The 12,826-nt window shown below is 37.8% G+C and overlaps 1 pseudogene; it reads left to right on the top strand.

Annotated features, from left to right (window-relative positions):
* Nucleotides 1–1,354: 1,354 nt before the first annotated feature.
* LOC100028672 (zinc finger and BTB domain-containing protein 44-like) lies at nt 1,355–10,430 on the top strand (annotated as a pseudogene).
* The last annotated feature ends 2,396 nt before the right edge of the window (nt 10,431–12,826 follow it).

Here is a 12,826-nt window from a genome sequence, read left to right as displayed (position 1 = left end):
GATTTATGTCATAAAATGTTAGCTTTACAAAAGAATTCTTGTCAGTAGGAGGACCCTCCCTCCCCCTGCCTCAAGAGATTTTTCAAGCAACCCCGAAGAGAAGGATCAGAGTCCAGATGAAGAGGATTCTCTGAAGATGAAGATGAAGAGTATTCAATTATACTTAATTGTGTGGGATGAAATTCAGGGTGTAATTCTCAGAGTAGTATTTGGCTTGTAACCCCAATTTTCAAATCCCCTCAGTATTACTATTCCTTAGACTAAAACTGCACACACATACCCATACCACATTAAATTTTCAGTTTTCTTGACATGTTTTCAAAAATCTTGAGAAGAGTTTATCTGTACCTTGGGAAAGAAAGCTGAGGGAGTAAAGAACAGGCCATTTCAAATGTATTTCTACTGTCCCACACTGAAAATCCCATGATAATCATGGTTTTTTATCATGGGGGTCTTTAGGAGGTACATAATATTGAAAATCTGCTGATCTAGATTTGAAATGTCATAGCCCCACCCCCACCCCTATTGGACAGAGGGAAGGAGGAGAATCTTGCCTCAGGATTATTATAAAAGTCTGTGATTCATCAGAAGGAGGGAGGAAATTTTTGTCCCAAGTAAGCAGTTTATGTGGGCAGTATCCCTTCTCCCCCCCCCCCTTTTCTCCAAATAAAGTAGTTTTCTCTGCCAGCATGTTATCAAGGCTCCTGTCTGCTCATTAGAGTGATTTCTGGAGGTACTGAACCTCCCACCCCCCAATTCCACTCCACACAGAGTACAAACCAAATGTCACTACCCTGAAAATTACACACCTAATCTTATCCCACAAAATTTTTAATCTGTACTTCACAGTATCTTTACTGAATGTAATGTGATTATATTATGATCAAAAAAAGATGCCTTTAATATTTGTACTTTTATGTATTTTTATGTGCTAAAATATGGTAAACTTTTGAGAAGACATGGAACATAACTAAGATATAGGTTAACTCCTATCCATTCCCATTTCATAATCTCCAGAAGTCTAATTAGTCTAAAACACTATTCACCTCTTTATCTTTTGTCTTGTTAAATTTATGTGTACCTCTGCCTGAGAGGGTTAAATTATATTTTTATCGTCAATTTCCTCCTGGAATTTATTGAACTTTTCTTTTAAGAATAAAGATTCTTTTTAGAAAATCTCTTGGATCAGAGCAGCGGCATCAACAGCCCGGGGGCCCCTCAGGTGCAGCGACCTCATCGTCCCCTCCTCCACCCCCTTCCTCTGGGAGAACACGTGGCTCCTTCACACCTTCCCTCCCTCCCCCCCCCCCCCCCCCCCTTGCCAACCGTTCCACAACGTCTGCTCCCACGAGCATGGAGCATGCTGCTGGGCTCGCCTGTTCTCTCTCCCGCGGCAGTCGTGAGAGGGTGGATCGCTCACTGGTGGAATTTCTGCCCACCTCCCACGCAGCTTGGCCCCATCCACCGTGCGGAGCCACAGGCTCTCCACCAACCAAGGTGAGGCCCAAGATAGGGTTCCCTCCACCGACTACATCTCGGGAGGAGAGAGGGAGAGCAAGCCAGCCAAGGGCTCTGTGCCCTAACCTGGGGTTGTAGCTGCTGCTGCAGCCTCGGTCTGGTGGGGAGGAAGAGGCAGAGGAGGAGGATCAATCCCGGTGGCCCCAGCACCCGCATCCTCACTTACCCCCTTTAGACATGTCTGCTTCATTTCCATCAGTGAAGAGCATCTGTAGAAGAGGAAGGAAAAGATGGGTGTGAAAACGTGGACCCAGAGTTCCCCTTCCCACAACCAGGAGATGCTTGCAAAGTTAAAGATGCTTCGCAATGATGGGCATTTCTGGGATAGCCCTCTTCGTGTCCAGGACAAAATCTTTCGGGCTCACAAGGTGGTAACGATAGCTTTTTGCTGGGGTTTCTTTGGCACCAAACTTGTTGGCCAAGCGAGGATGACAACAAGAGGCAGTCACTGGATTGATACCCCTTTTGGAGTGCTCATACAGAAAATATTATTCACGTCTTGGCGGCAGTCAGCTATATGCAGATCTTAGTGCCATCACCTGCTCAGAGTTCATGAAATTAAGCACTTTATGGAAAAGAAAAGCGACCAGAGGCTGGGCAAGAAAGCAGGTCTAACTACCACTTTTCCTCTTGAGATGGCAGTCTCTCTCCAATGTCTTCACAATGCAGTGTGGTAGAAAGGACTGTCTCTGTTTGCTGAGAGTCCGGAGAAAGCATGAAAGCGACCTAGTTATGTATGCTCAAAGTCCCCTTAAGTGTAGAGCACAGACAAGTTCTCCCCAAGTGCTAAATTCTTCAGTTTCCTATTCAGAGCCTAGAAACCAACCTGTTGACTCTTCCTGATCTTTTCCCTGGACACAAGTCCATTTGGAATTGATCAAAGACTTCAGTCAGAGAAGGCAAACCGAGAAGCCTGATGATATGACCCATGAGAATTCCAAGGATAATTAGCGTCTGGCTACTGAAGAAGATGGACGGGTCAAAGTGGGAAGGTTCATTTTGAGGAAGTTCAGGAGGAAGTGCCCCAGCCTGCCAGTGCATCTCAGAGTTCCCTGAGTGATGAGCAGACAGTGCCAGGAAATGAGCAAGTTCAGGAAGATCTTCTCATCAGTCCCCAGCCTTCCTCTCTAGGTATAAAGTCTTTTGTATTTTTGCACAATAATACTGTAGTTGTTGACAATAGCCTTCATTGGCACATAGTATTGGGGATTTGTGGGGGTTTAGCTTTTCTTATTGACCAGGTTGCTATAAGTTGTATTTGTTACTAATGTGATATTTTAAATTTTACAAAGATATTTAAATTTTAAAGGTACAAATGAGTGGCTTCCAATGGAATAGTGGTAGAAAATAGAAAGGAAGGAACATTGAGGTTCAAACATGACTGAAAAAAAATTCAGCAAGTCTTTAATGAGACTTAAAACAGAATCTTCCTTTTGGACATCAGTGTAGATTTCTGAAGTTCTTTTCAGTATGTTTTGTCTAGTTAACCTCATCTTTCAGATGAGGAAGTAGGAAGTGATTTGCCCAAAGTTATACAATTAGTATTCAATTAAATTAAATGAGAATTTTAACTCAGAGGGTCTATGTGCCATGCACTGTTCTAGAAGTTGTAGAGAATACAAAGATAGTAGCATAAGACACAAGAGATGCCAGGAAGCTCTGATTAATTACCAAGTTAATGAAATAGATTATGGATAATGAGAGTAAAACAGGTTGGCTGGAGCAGAGATCCTTTGAGGGAGTAGTGTGGAATGAGGTTGAAAAGAAAATTTAGGATTAGATTACAGAGGACTTAGGAATTTTGGGCTTTTTTCTAAATCAGTAGAGATTGTAATTGTTTCTGTCCTCCCCTTGTTTGCCTTTGAAGCAGAAGAATAACGTGAGAATAGTTTGTCATCATTATTTAGAACCAATAAGAAAGACCTGAGTGGGAGCAGTATAATTAGAAAGGACAAGATAGATATATAACAGCTATTATAAAAGAAGATTTCCTAAGATTTGGTGATAGGATATGCATAAAAATGATAGTTGTCCAGAGAGGGCTTAGAGGAGAGGAGAAGACTGAACTTTAGAGAGCCACTCATATTTAAGAAGTGACAGAAAACAAAAATCAGCAAAGGAGACAAAAAAAAGAGTGAAGCAGAAAAATTGAAGAATTAGAATAGTGTAATGAATGCAAAGGGTGACAAGTTTGAAAGAGAAAGTTGTTGGTCAACGGTATTTAAAACAATAAAAAAAGAGCTGAAGAAAAAAGTCTCTTTTGCAAGACATATTTATAATGGATTTTATATTCATTGTCTACTTTGTGAGTGGGAGAGGGATACAGGGGAGAGCAAATCTGGAACTGAAAATAAAAATTCTTTTAAAAAATTAGCTGTTATGTCATTTGGTGCATATACAGTCTTGGCTTTAGTTCATTATGTATGCTATCTTTTTAGTAAAATGTTGTTTTCCTAGTTCTCTTTTAATTAGGTCTTCTTTGCTTTTAATTTGTCTGAGATCATGATTGCTTCCCCTACTTTTTTTTTTACTTCAAATGAAGCACAAGTAGATTTTACTTCATCCTTTTATTTTAACTCTATGTGTATCTTACTATTTTAAGTGAGTTTCTTATTAACAAACTGTTGGATTCTGGTTTTTAATCAATTCTGCTGTATGCTTCCATTTTATGGCCGAGTTCATCCCATTCTCATTCACAGTTATAATTGCTAACTGTGTATTTCCCTCTCTCCTATTCTCTCATACTTTTTCTTCTCTTTCTTTCCCTGTCCTTTGTTTAAGAGTCTGTTTTTCTTCAGATCACTACATCTACCCACTTTCTTATTCCTCTCCCTTTCTTTTAACCCATTTCCTTCCTACTTTTTGTTGGGTAAGATATATTTCTTTACCCAAATGTATGAATTTGTATTCTTTCTTTTTTAACCAGTTCAGATGAGCATATAAGATTCAAGTGTCAACTGCTCTCTCTTCCCCTCTTTGTTGTATAAACTCCTTTTTTATACCCTATTTATGTGAGATAATTTCCTCTTTTCCTTCTCTCCCTTCTTATGTAGCTAGTTCATTCCTTTTCTTTATCCATTAATTCTCCTTTTGAGATGCAAACAAAATAGAATTATATCTAGGCCCTCTGTCTAATTTGACTCCCTCTAAGGCCTCTGTCAATGATAAAATTCTGAGTATCATGTATCAACTCCCTATATAAGAATGCAGTTTATGATTTCTCATTCATATTTACCTTTTTATGCTTCTTTGAAGTCCTGTGTCTTAATTTTAAATTTTCTATTCTTCTTCTCTTTTCATCAGAAGTATTTGAAAGTCCTCTATTTGATTAAAAATCTGTTTCTTTATTTTTTCCTCTGTAGGATTATACTCAGCTTTTCTGGTATTGGAAGAATATAGAATTTAGCTCTTTGCTGCAAATCAGGAGGAAGACCTGCAAGGCAGAAGCAGGAAGTCCTTGAGAGCAGAAAGATTCCAGAACATTGTGGAGTGACAGGCTTTGCTTTCTCTAACAGTCAGAAGACCCAGGAAGGTTTTCTGTCTGGTTGTTCTGGGGTGGACTTAGAGAGTCAGATATTCCCTCTCCTGTGGCTTTTCTTGAGATTCTGCCTATCCCTGCTGCTGCTGCTGAAGAGTGATTTTCAACAGAGCAGCTGCTGGTGACTTTCTACTGGGACTTCTCCAGACTCAAGAGGACATCGGTTGTGAGACTTCCTTTGGCCTTGTTCTTGTTCATACAAGCCCTCCTCTAATCTTAAATAGTAATTAACGAATTAATTAGAATAGTATGCTATTCTAAAGTTGTTAGTGGGTTTAGTACACTGACTTTTGGGGTTTAAGTTTAGATCTTCCCAATTCCCTTCATTCCCTTCCCTTAGCTTAATAAATAATTAGTTATGTTATTTATTTAAGTGCCTATTATTCTACCCATCTATTTCAGTGGCATATCAGTAGGTCAAATCTACAAAAAGTGGGTTAGGCCAGAGTAACTCAGAGGGATCTGTAGGCCTGGCAATTGGAAGATTGTGTAACATTCCATTGTCCTTCCCAGCACCTGGTTGCTCTCCAAGGACCTGGAACATAGAATACTGACTTTTGATTGAAGCTAGAGGGGATTTAAAAGTTAAAGGGGAAATTTTTTTTTGCTTTTTTATTGATTCTGTTTTATTGACTATTACTGTTGGTAATCGAGGTGGATACTAACAACACATATCCTATCCTATATAACAACTTTATATATACATTTGGCATCATGCCAGGAGACATGATAAATGCCAATTTCCTCCTTTTCTGAGACTGTTTCATGTATATCCTTTATGGGATTTTTACCCTATTCCCTAATTTCAGTTACATGATACTAGGTTATGCATGGATGGAATCAATTATGTCATTAATATAAGAACCATTTTTGCCTATGTACCTTTACTATGCTTATGTTTGATGGTGTTATACAAATGCAGATACTTGATTTTTGGAATTGGTAACAAAATAAGAGTAATTGTACAATGGATGACTAAGGATTCAGAAATGAAACAAATGCTAATGTTAATGAAAGATAAAATTGAAGCAATGGAACAATGTATGAAGGATGGAATGATTCTAAATAATGGTGTTAAACATGATTTATAGGACAATGTTATTGATAAGAATGTTAATGAAGTAAATGTTAAACAAAGGTGTAAATGATGGATGGATGATGTGCATCAGCCTAGGACCAAGCTTTGCATAGAACTGCTTCCATCAGACCCAGGGTTGATTTATTTTTATACCCCAAAGATTACATACTTTTTGGCCCACAGCTACATTATTCAACATACATATTCAAATACAGATTATTGAATAAGTGATACATTAACTTTTAACAAATTGTCTGATTAACATTCTATGAAGACAATTGACAAACATGGTGGCCAAGTTGATGGATCAAAGGAGTAATAGAAACACAATTCAGTTTTAATATTAAACTAATCATTTTTCAGAGTTTCATGGGAAGTTCCCAAGATGGATTTCAGTTGGTAAATCAAGTCACTGAGGCATGATGTCTTTCCCTAAAGTGATTGATGTACTGGCTTAGGAGAATTTGTTCTATGTATAGGAATGGGGAATTTCTGAGCATAGCTTTGTTAAGAGTTTCCATGCATAAGCAGAAGTTAACCCATGATAGTCTTTTGGGTATGGTTTTGTGAGTTATGATCTTTTGGTGGTATTCTGGAGGGATAATTTGCAAGTATTTTGCTCTTAATATTATTTTTTCCTAAAGCTGGGGAGAGAACAATAATCATAGTAGTTCTAATAATAAGGGAGGTTATTGAGAGAAGTCACATAGAGAGGGGCCTGAGTGAGTGTCTCCATCCTGCCAAGGAGCCACTTTGTGACCCCCCTGGCCTCTACAGGTGACCATGACAAGACATCACGGCTCAACGGCACCTAGCACCAGGCTACTTTGTTCCCTCTCAGAGATATATTGGTTGTCACCCAGGATGAACTGTTTAAAATGAAGACACATAAATTATTCACTCCTGAGGACCTAGGAACTATTAAGCATAGAACCCCTTATTATTTTTTTTGATGAATCTAATAAAGTAATAAAGGAATTTCAGAGGGCAATTAAGATCTTTGACCTGGATTAATGCTGATTTTTTCTTGCTAATGGAGCAATTACTTACTAAGAGAGAGAGGAACCAATTTATTGAAGAGACCAGAAATGATCCACCTTTGATCCCATGGCCTGAAGATTTTGAGGACATGGATATGAATTCAGTTACTGATTATAGACAAATGAAACAGGCAAGGAAATCAATAATTGAAGTAATGAAAAGGCACTCAAGGTGTCCCAATGCATGGTCAAAATTTGAAAGTATAAGACAAAAGCAGGATGAAACACCAACAAGTTTCCTAGATAGTGTAGGATTTTTAATAATAATCAAAAGAGAGGGGAAAGAAAAAAAGTTTCTTTCAGTCAAGTGAGCAGAGCAAAGAGAGATAGAGACTGATACCTGCAGCAACTTACCAAAAAGTACAAGCTCCAAAAAAAGAGCCCCACAGTGTGGGTCTCAGCCAAATTTATCTCCAAAGCATCCTTATGTAAAATGAGGACATAACTTAAAAGGATGCTGGGAATATAACTCAGGTGTTGCAAATTTTCCATCTGCACATTCTCTCCCTGTGATCCTTTGGGATGCCAGTCTCCCCAATGGATCATTTTAAATATAATTAACTAAGGTACATCCAATTTTACACAGGGAAAATACAACAACTTGGAGATAAGGAAACAAAAGGGAGTCAAGAACAAAACAAATTTAGGGGGCAGTCACCTTTGGTACAACAAAGTACATATAAACAAATGTATTCAACCCCCCAAAGTTCAGTTCTGCACATTCAAGTTTGCTTCATCTCCACAGGCATCTCCATGGCATTTTCCACAAGGAATTCAGTCTCTGGATTCCAGGAGGCAGCAAATTTCTTACCCTTAAAAAAACTTTTTTTTTTCTCAAAAGGAACTTAAAACTTTTCATTACAAAATAAAAACACATTCTCCCCTGAGGAAGATATTAACACATTCCCTCCTCCCCAGGGATACACATGGGAATCACACAGGAATGCATGGTCAAGTCATAAAGCATACGAATCAATTATCCAAAACATCAAAGAATCTAGAGAAATTTAAAAATAACCTCTGAGTGAAATATAGAATATCAAAAATGTGAAAAAAATTCTAGGAAAAAGGGAAAAAAATTCACAAATCACAACAGGTTCTTGTAGTGATCTATGTATGTCCCATAAGTCTGAAATAACAATCATTCACTAACCCAATTTAGCAGTCTGTACTACAGTAAGTTGTCACATCATGAAAGAAAATGGAAGAAAAAAACCTAAGTTTCTAAACAAATGGGAAATAGCATTCCCTGGTTTGACCCTTTTTTCTGCTTTCAAGGATAATGGAGCCAGAGCCAGAACAATCAATGTTATATACTTGATAAAGAGTGTAGTACAAAGAAGTCCTGCATTTAACACATGTTAAACAGCCGCAACCTTGAGTCTCACACATGATAAAGTCCTTGTACTCTTTGTGCAGAATGTAATCAATCTCTGAAGGATTGGTTTGGTTTTTTACTTTTTGTGCTTGTGTGGCACTTTGCAGGTCCATTTTCCCCTTGATTCAGACATAGTCATTGAGCAAAAGTTTCATGATATAAGTTAATGGCAGGTTAAAAGTTCAAAGCTTTTTTGGGTATTCATCTATATGCTAGTCAAGTGGACATCTTAGCTTATTCTATTGCAAAAAGTAAAGCAGTTAAAAAAAATCTTTTCAGCATTAGTGAGATGTGTTTTAAATATAAAAAATGAGAGAAAAGCTCAAATACTATATCACTCATGCAGGAAGAAAAGCAATAATGAAAAATATCCAAATTGTACATATTTCACAATTAGATAGGTAAAATACAGGCTACTTGCTGAAAAATAAGATCAATTTCCTCTTTAACTTGACATGATTCACAGTGTGAGTGCAAATGAGGTAGATAAAGTAATGGAGGTATAGCAGCAATAATACGTTTAAGAAAAAAAATTTATAGAAGGCATAAATTATAATAAAAAGCATATCAGGTCAATATAGGTCACTAATATAGTTTTTTGAGGTAATATATGTATTATTCTATAAGGGCAATTTGTTCAAGTAGAAGAATTAAATAAAGTGCAACAAAATAATACAGATCCAACAATAGGGAAATCTTATCACAATCAATAGTCAAATAAAATCAATAGTCAATTATTCATTATCCACAGAAAGTAGTCATTTTATATAGTTACAATGAATCCATGAGTCCCTCTCCCCAATTTTAATGGCTATTGGTGTAGTCAATAGGATTTGGAAAGGTCCATTTGGAAAGGTCCAGCAGGTTCAGTTGGCCCAGTATGTATGAAATTCTTTATGTAGACACTATCACCTGGGTTTAAATCATGAAGCAAGAAATCTATGGGGATTTCCTGAACAGCAGCTCCAGAGTCTTGGAGTTCTCAAAATTTAGTTTGTAATTGTCTGATATATGTGGCAATGGTTGTATCCCCTACTAACAATGACGTATAGGCAGGGGTAAATGATTGTGCCTGAATAGGTGGATGTCCAAATAGCACCTAAAATGGTGAGATGTGTAAATCACCTCTGGGTCTGCTTCTGAGATAAAGTACGATCAGAGGTAGAATTTCGGGCCATTTTAAATGAGTCTCCGTGCACAATTTCCCAATCATAGTTTTAAGTTTTTTGGCTTGGAGCCAACTTGGCTGGAGCTCTGGTATGAAATTTAGAAATTATTCCCAAACATGAATAAATTTGTGATAAGACCAAATCTGTAAAATGAGTTCCTCTATCTGAATCAATTTGTGCTTGTAGTCCAAAACGAGGAATAATTTCTTTCAAAAGAATTTTGGTAACAAAAGCAGTTGTGGCTTGAGCAGTAGTAAATGCTTCAGGCCACCTGGTCAGCTAATCAACTATGACCAAAAAAAATTTATACTGTCCAGGTTTTGGCATAAAGATAAAATCAATTTGTTAGTGTTCAAATGGTGTGTAAGGGAGAGGACGCCCGCCAAAGACTTTTCCTCAAAAGGCGTGTTGATTAACGGTCTGGCAGGTAGGACAAGCTGTACATACTTTGGAGGCAGTTATAGTTATTCCAGGTGCTATCCATACTTTTTTAACAAAGTCTACAATGCCTTGAGTGCTGAAATGACCATGTTTATGGATGGATTGAAAAATTTTGTTATAGAAATTTCTAAGGAGCAGGGGTTTGCCTTTGGATGACACCCATACTCCATTAATTTATTTGACTTTGAATTTTTTTTCTACTTTCCCACTTCCTTGTCATTGTAGGAAAGAAATGAATCGAAATTGTTAATTGTTAGGGTCAATATTAACTCAGGTCCTTCTAAGATCCACTAGCTTCACTGCTACATCTGCTCATTCATTTCCCCTGAAGATAGGGTCAGTACCATGTGTGTGGGCAGAGCAATGAATGACAGCTATGGATTCAGAGAGCTGGAGGGCAGAAAGAAGGTCAGTAATAAGGTCTGCATTGGCAATACATTTTCCAGCTGATGTTGAGAATCCCCTCTAATGCCATAGCATGCCAACAGCATGACATATGCAAAATGCATAATGGGAGTCCATGTAAATTGTGACTCTCTTATCCTGTGCAATGACACATGTGTGTTTTAGAGCTATGAGTTCTGCACCTTGTGCGCTTACATTTGAGGGTAAGGAAGCTGACCACAGAGTGGCAAATTCGGTAACTATCACAGCTCCTATCCTAGCGCATGTCATCCTTCATAAATGTAATAATTAAAAATAAATAATATTTCTTGCTACCCAGAGGTATATATTCTATAAAGTTTATTATGAAGGGTAGACAATCATTCCTAAGTAACCTGGCTACATGGAGCCTAGCCTGCCAGTTCCTTTCTCATTTCCCCCTCACCTCCTGCACTGTCCCTTCTCCTCAGGCTTCCCTCATGGTCTTCTCATCCATCTCCCCCTTTTCTCTTGTTGGTCTCCCCCATTCTCTACCAAACCTTAATTTTTATTGACGTACAGAATGTATGCCTATGCAAGCTGACGCAAACCTGGCACGACTGTGGTATGTCAGGAATGTTTGATGGACAGGTAAAGTTACTCAGGAAGGGGGAAGGGATGAGTTTCCTTGACACATAAATGAAGAACCATCTATAAATAATATTAATTCTGAATTATCCAAAGGGATGTCCAATAAATCATTATGAGGTTTATCAGCAATGGACACTAAAGATGTACAATCATGTAATGGTAAGGGCTAGGCAATGGGGGTTAAGTGACTTACCCAGAGTCACACAGCTGGGATGTGTCTGAGGCCAGATTTGAACCTAGGACCAGGTCTCTAGGTCTGGCTTTCAATCCACTGAGCTACCCAGCTGCCCTCCTAGTTTACTTTTAATATCACTCTTTATGTTTAAATCATATACCAATTTTGAGCTTATCTTAGTATAGGATGTGAGAGACTGATCTAAACCTAATTTTTGCAATACTATTTTCCAGTTTTCCCAGCAGTTTCTGTCAAATAGTAAAACTTAAATTAGTTTCTCTACTAAAAGTATCATATTTAGAGGTTTATTAAAGATTATTAGAAACCAAGGATAAAGAAAATAAAAAATAAGAAAGCATGTGTCTAGGGCACATAGCCCATTCACAGCCACTCACATCTTGCCTGTGTGTCCTTAGAAGCAGAAGCTGAGAGACCGAAGTAGGGGGAGAGTCAGTTTAAATACAAATTGTGTTCTTGGCCCAGGTGAGGACTCGGATGAGATTTTAGGGAATTCTGGGAACTACTAAGGACTTCTGGGGATTGAAGTCAGGGGTTCAAATCTCCATTTTTATAGTTTTTATCCCAAAAGCTGGGATTTGGGGATTTATAGCATTAGATTGCTGAGGTCATTTACCCATAATCTATTTCATTGTTCCACCCCTCTATTTCTTAGCCAGTACCAGATTATTTTGATGATCACTGCTTTATAGTACAATTTAAGGTCTGGTACTGCTAGGCTACCATCCTTCACATTTTTCTTCAGTAGTTTCCTTGATATTCTTGACTTTTTTGTTTTTCTAGATGAATTTTGTTATTTCTTCTATTTCTATAAAAATAGTTTTTTGGTGGTTTGATTGGCAAAGCTTCTAACTTATCCATATTGCAAATAACAGAAGCAAATTTCTCTCTTCATTATGTCGCTTTTTAAAACATCATCTCTTAGTGACCTGGAGGTCAAAGACCACTGAGTAAATTCAGGTATAGATAAGCCTTCACTCAGAGAAAACAAGTTAAGGAACCAAGGAACCAACAAGACAGGAAACTGATTCTACAGGCACTGCCCCCTGGGTAGCCTATGCAAATTAAGAAACTATGATTGGTTCCTGAGATGTGACATGTGAGAGTTAGTGAGTAGAGAAAAGAGCTTATAAGTGGAGATCAGGAAGTCTTTGGGGGTTTTCTAACTGGAGTGTGGAGAGTTGGAGGAACCCTTCTTAGAGTTTAGCCACAGGCTAATGATGGCCAATAGATTAGAAAGCTAAGTATCTCTCTACCTCTTTCCTACCTTTCCTTCTTTTTACTACTATTACTTTGATTTAATAAAGTTATTAAACTACTATCATCCTCATAATTTTAATTATTACACAGATGATACTTCCTGATGATTTTAAATACTACTTATTATTTTAAGGGAAAATCCTTTTATTCCTATGCTTTCTAATGTTTCCAATAGGAATGGGTGTTGTATTTTGTCA

Source organism: Monodelphis domestica, chromosome 1 (genome assembly GCF_027887165.1).
Source record: "Monodelphis domestica isolate mMonDom1 chromosome 1, mMonDom1.pri, whole genome shotgun sequence".
NCBI lineage: Eukaryota > Metazoa > Chordata > Mammalia > Didelphimorphia > Didelphidae > Monodelphis > Monodelphis domestica.
The sequence above is the reverse complement of the archived record's forward strand: the minus strand, read 5'-3'. Positions and strand labels throughout refer to the sequence as shown.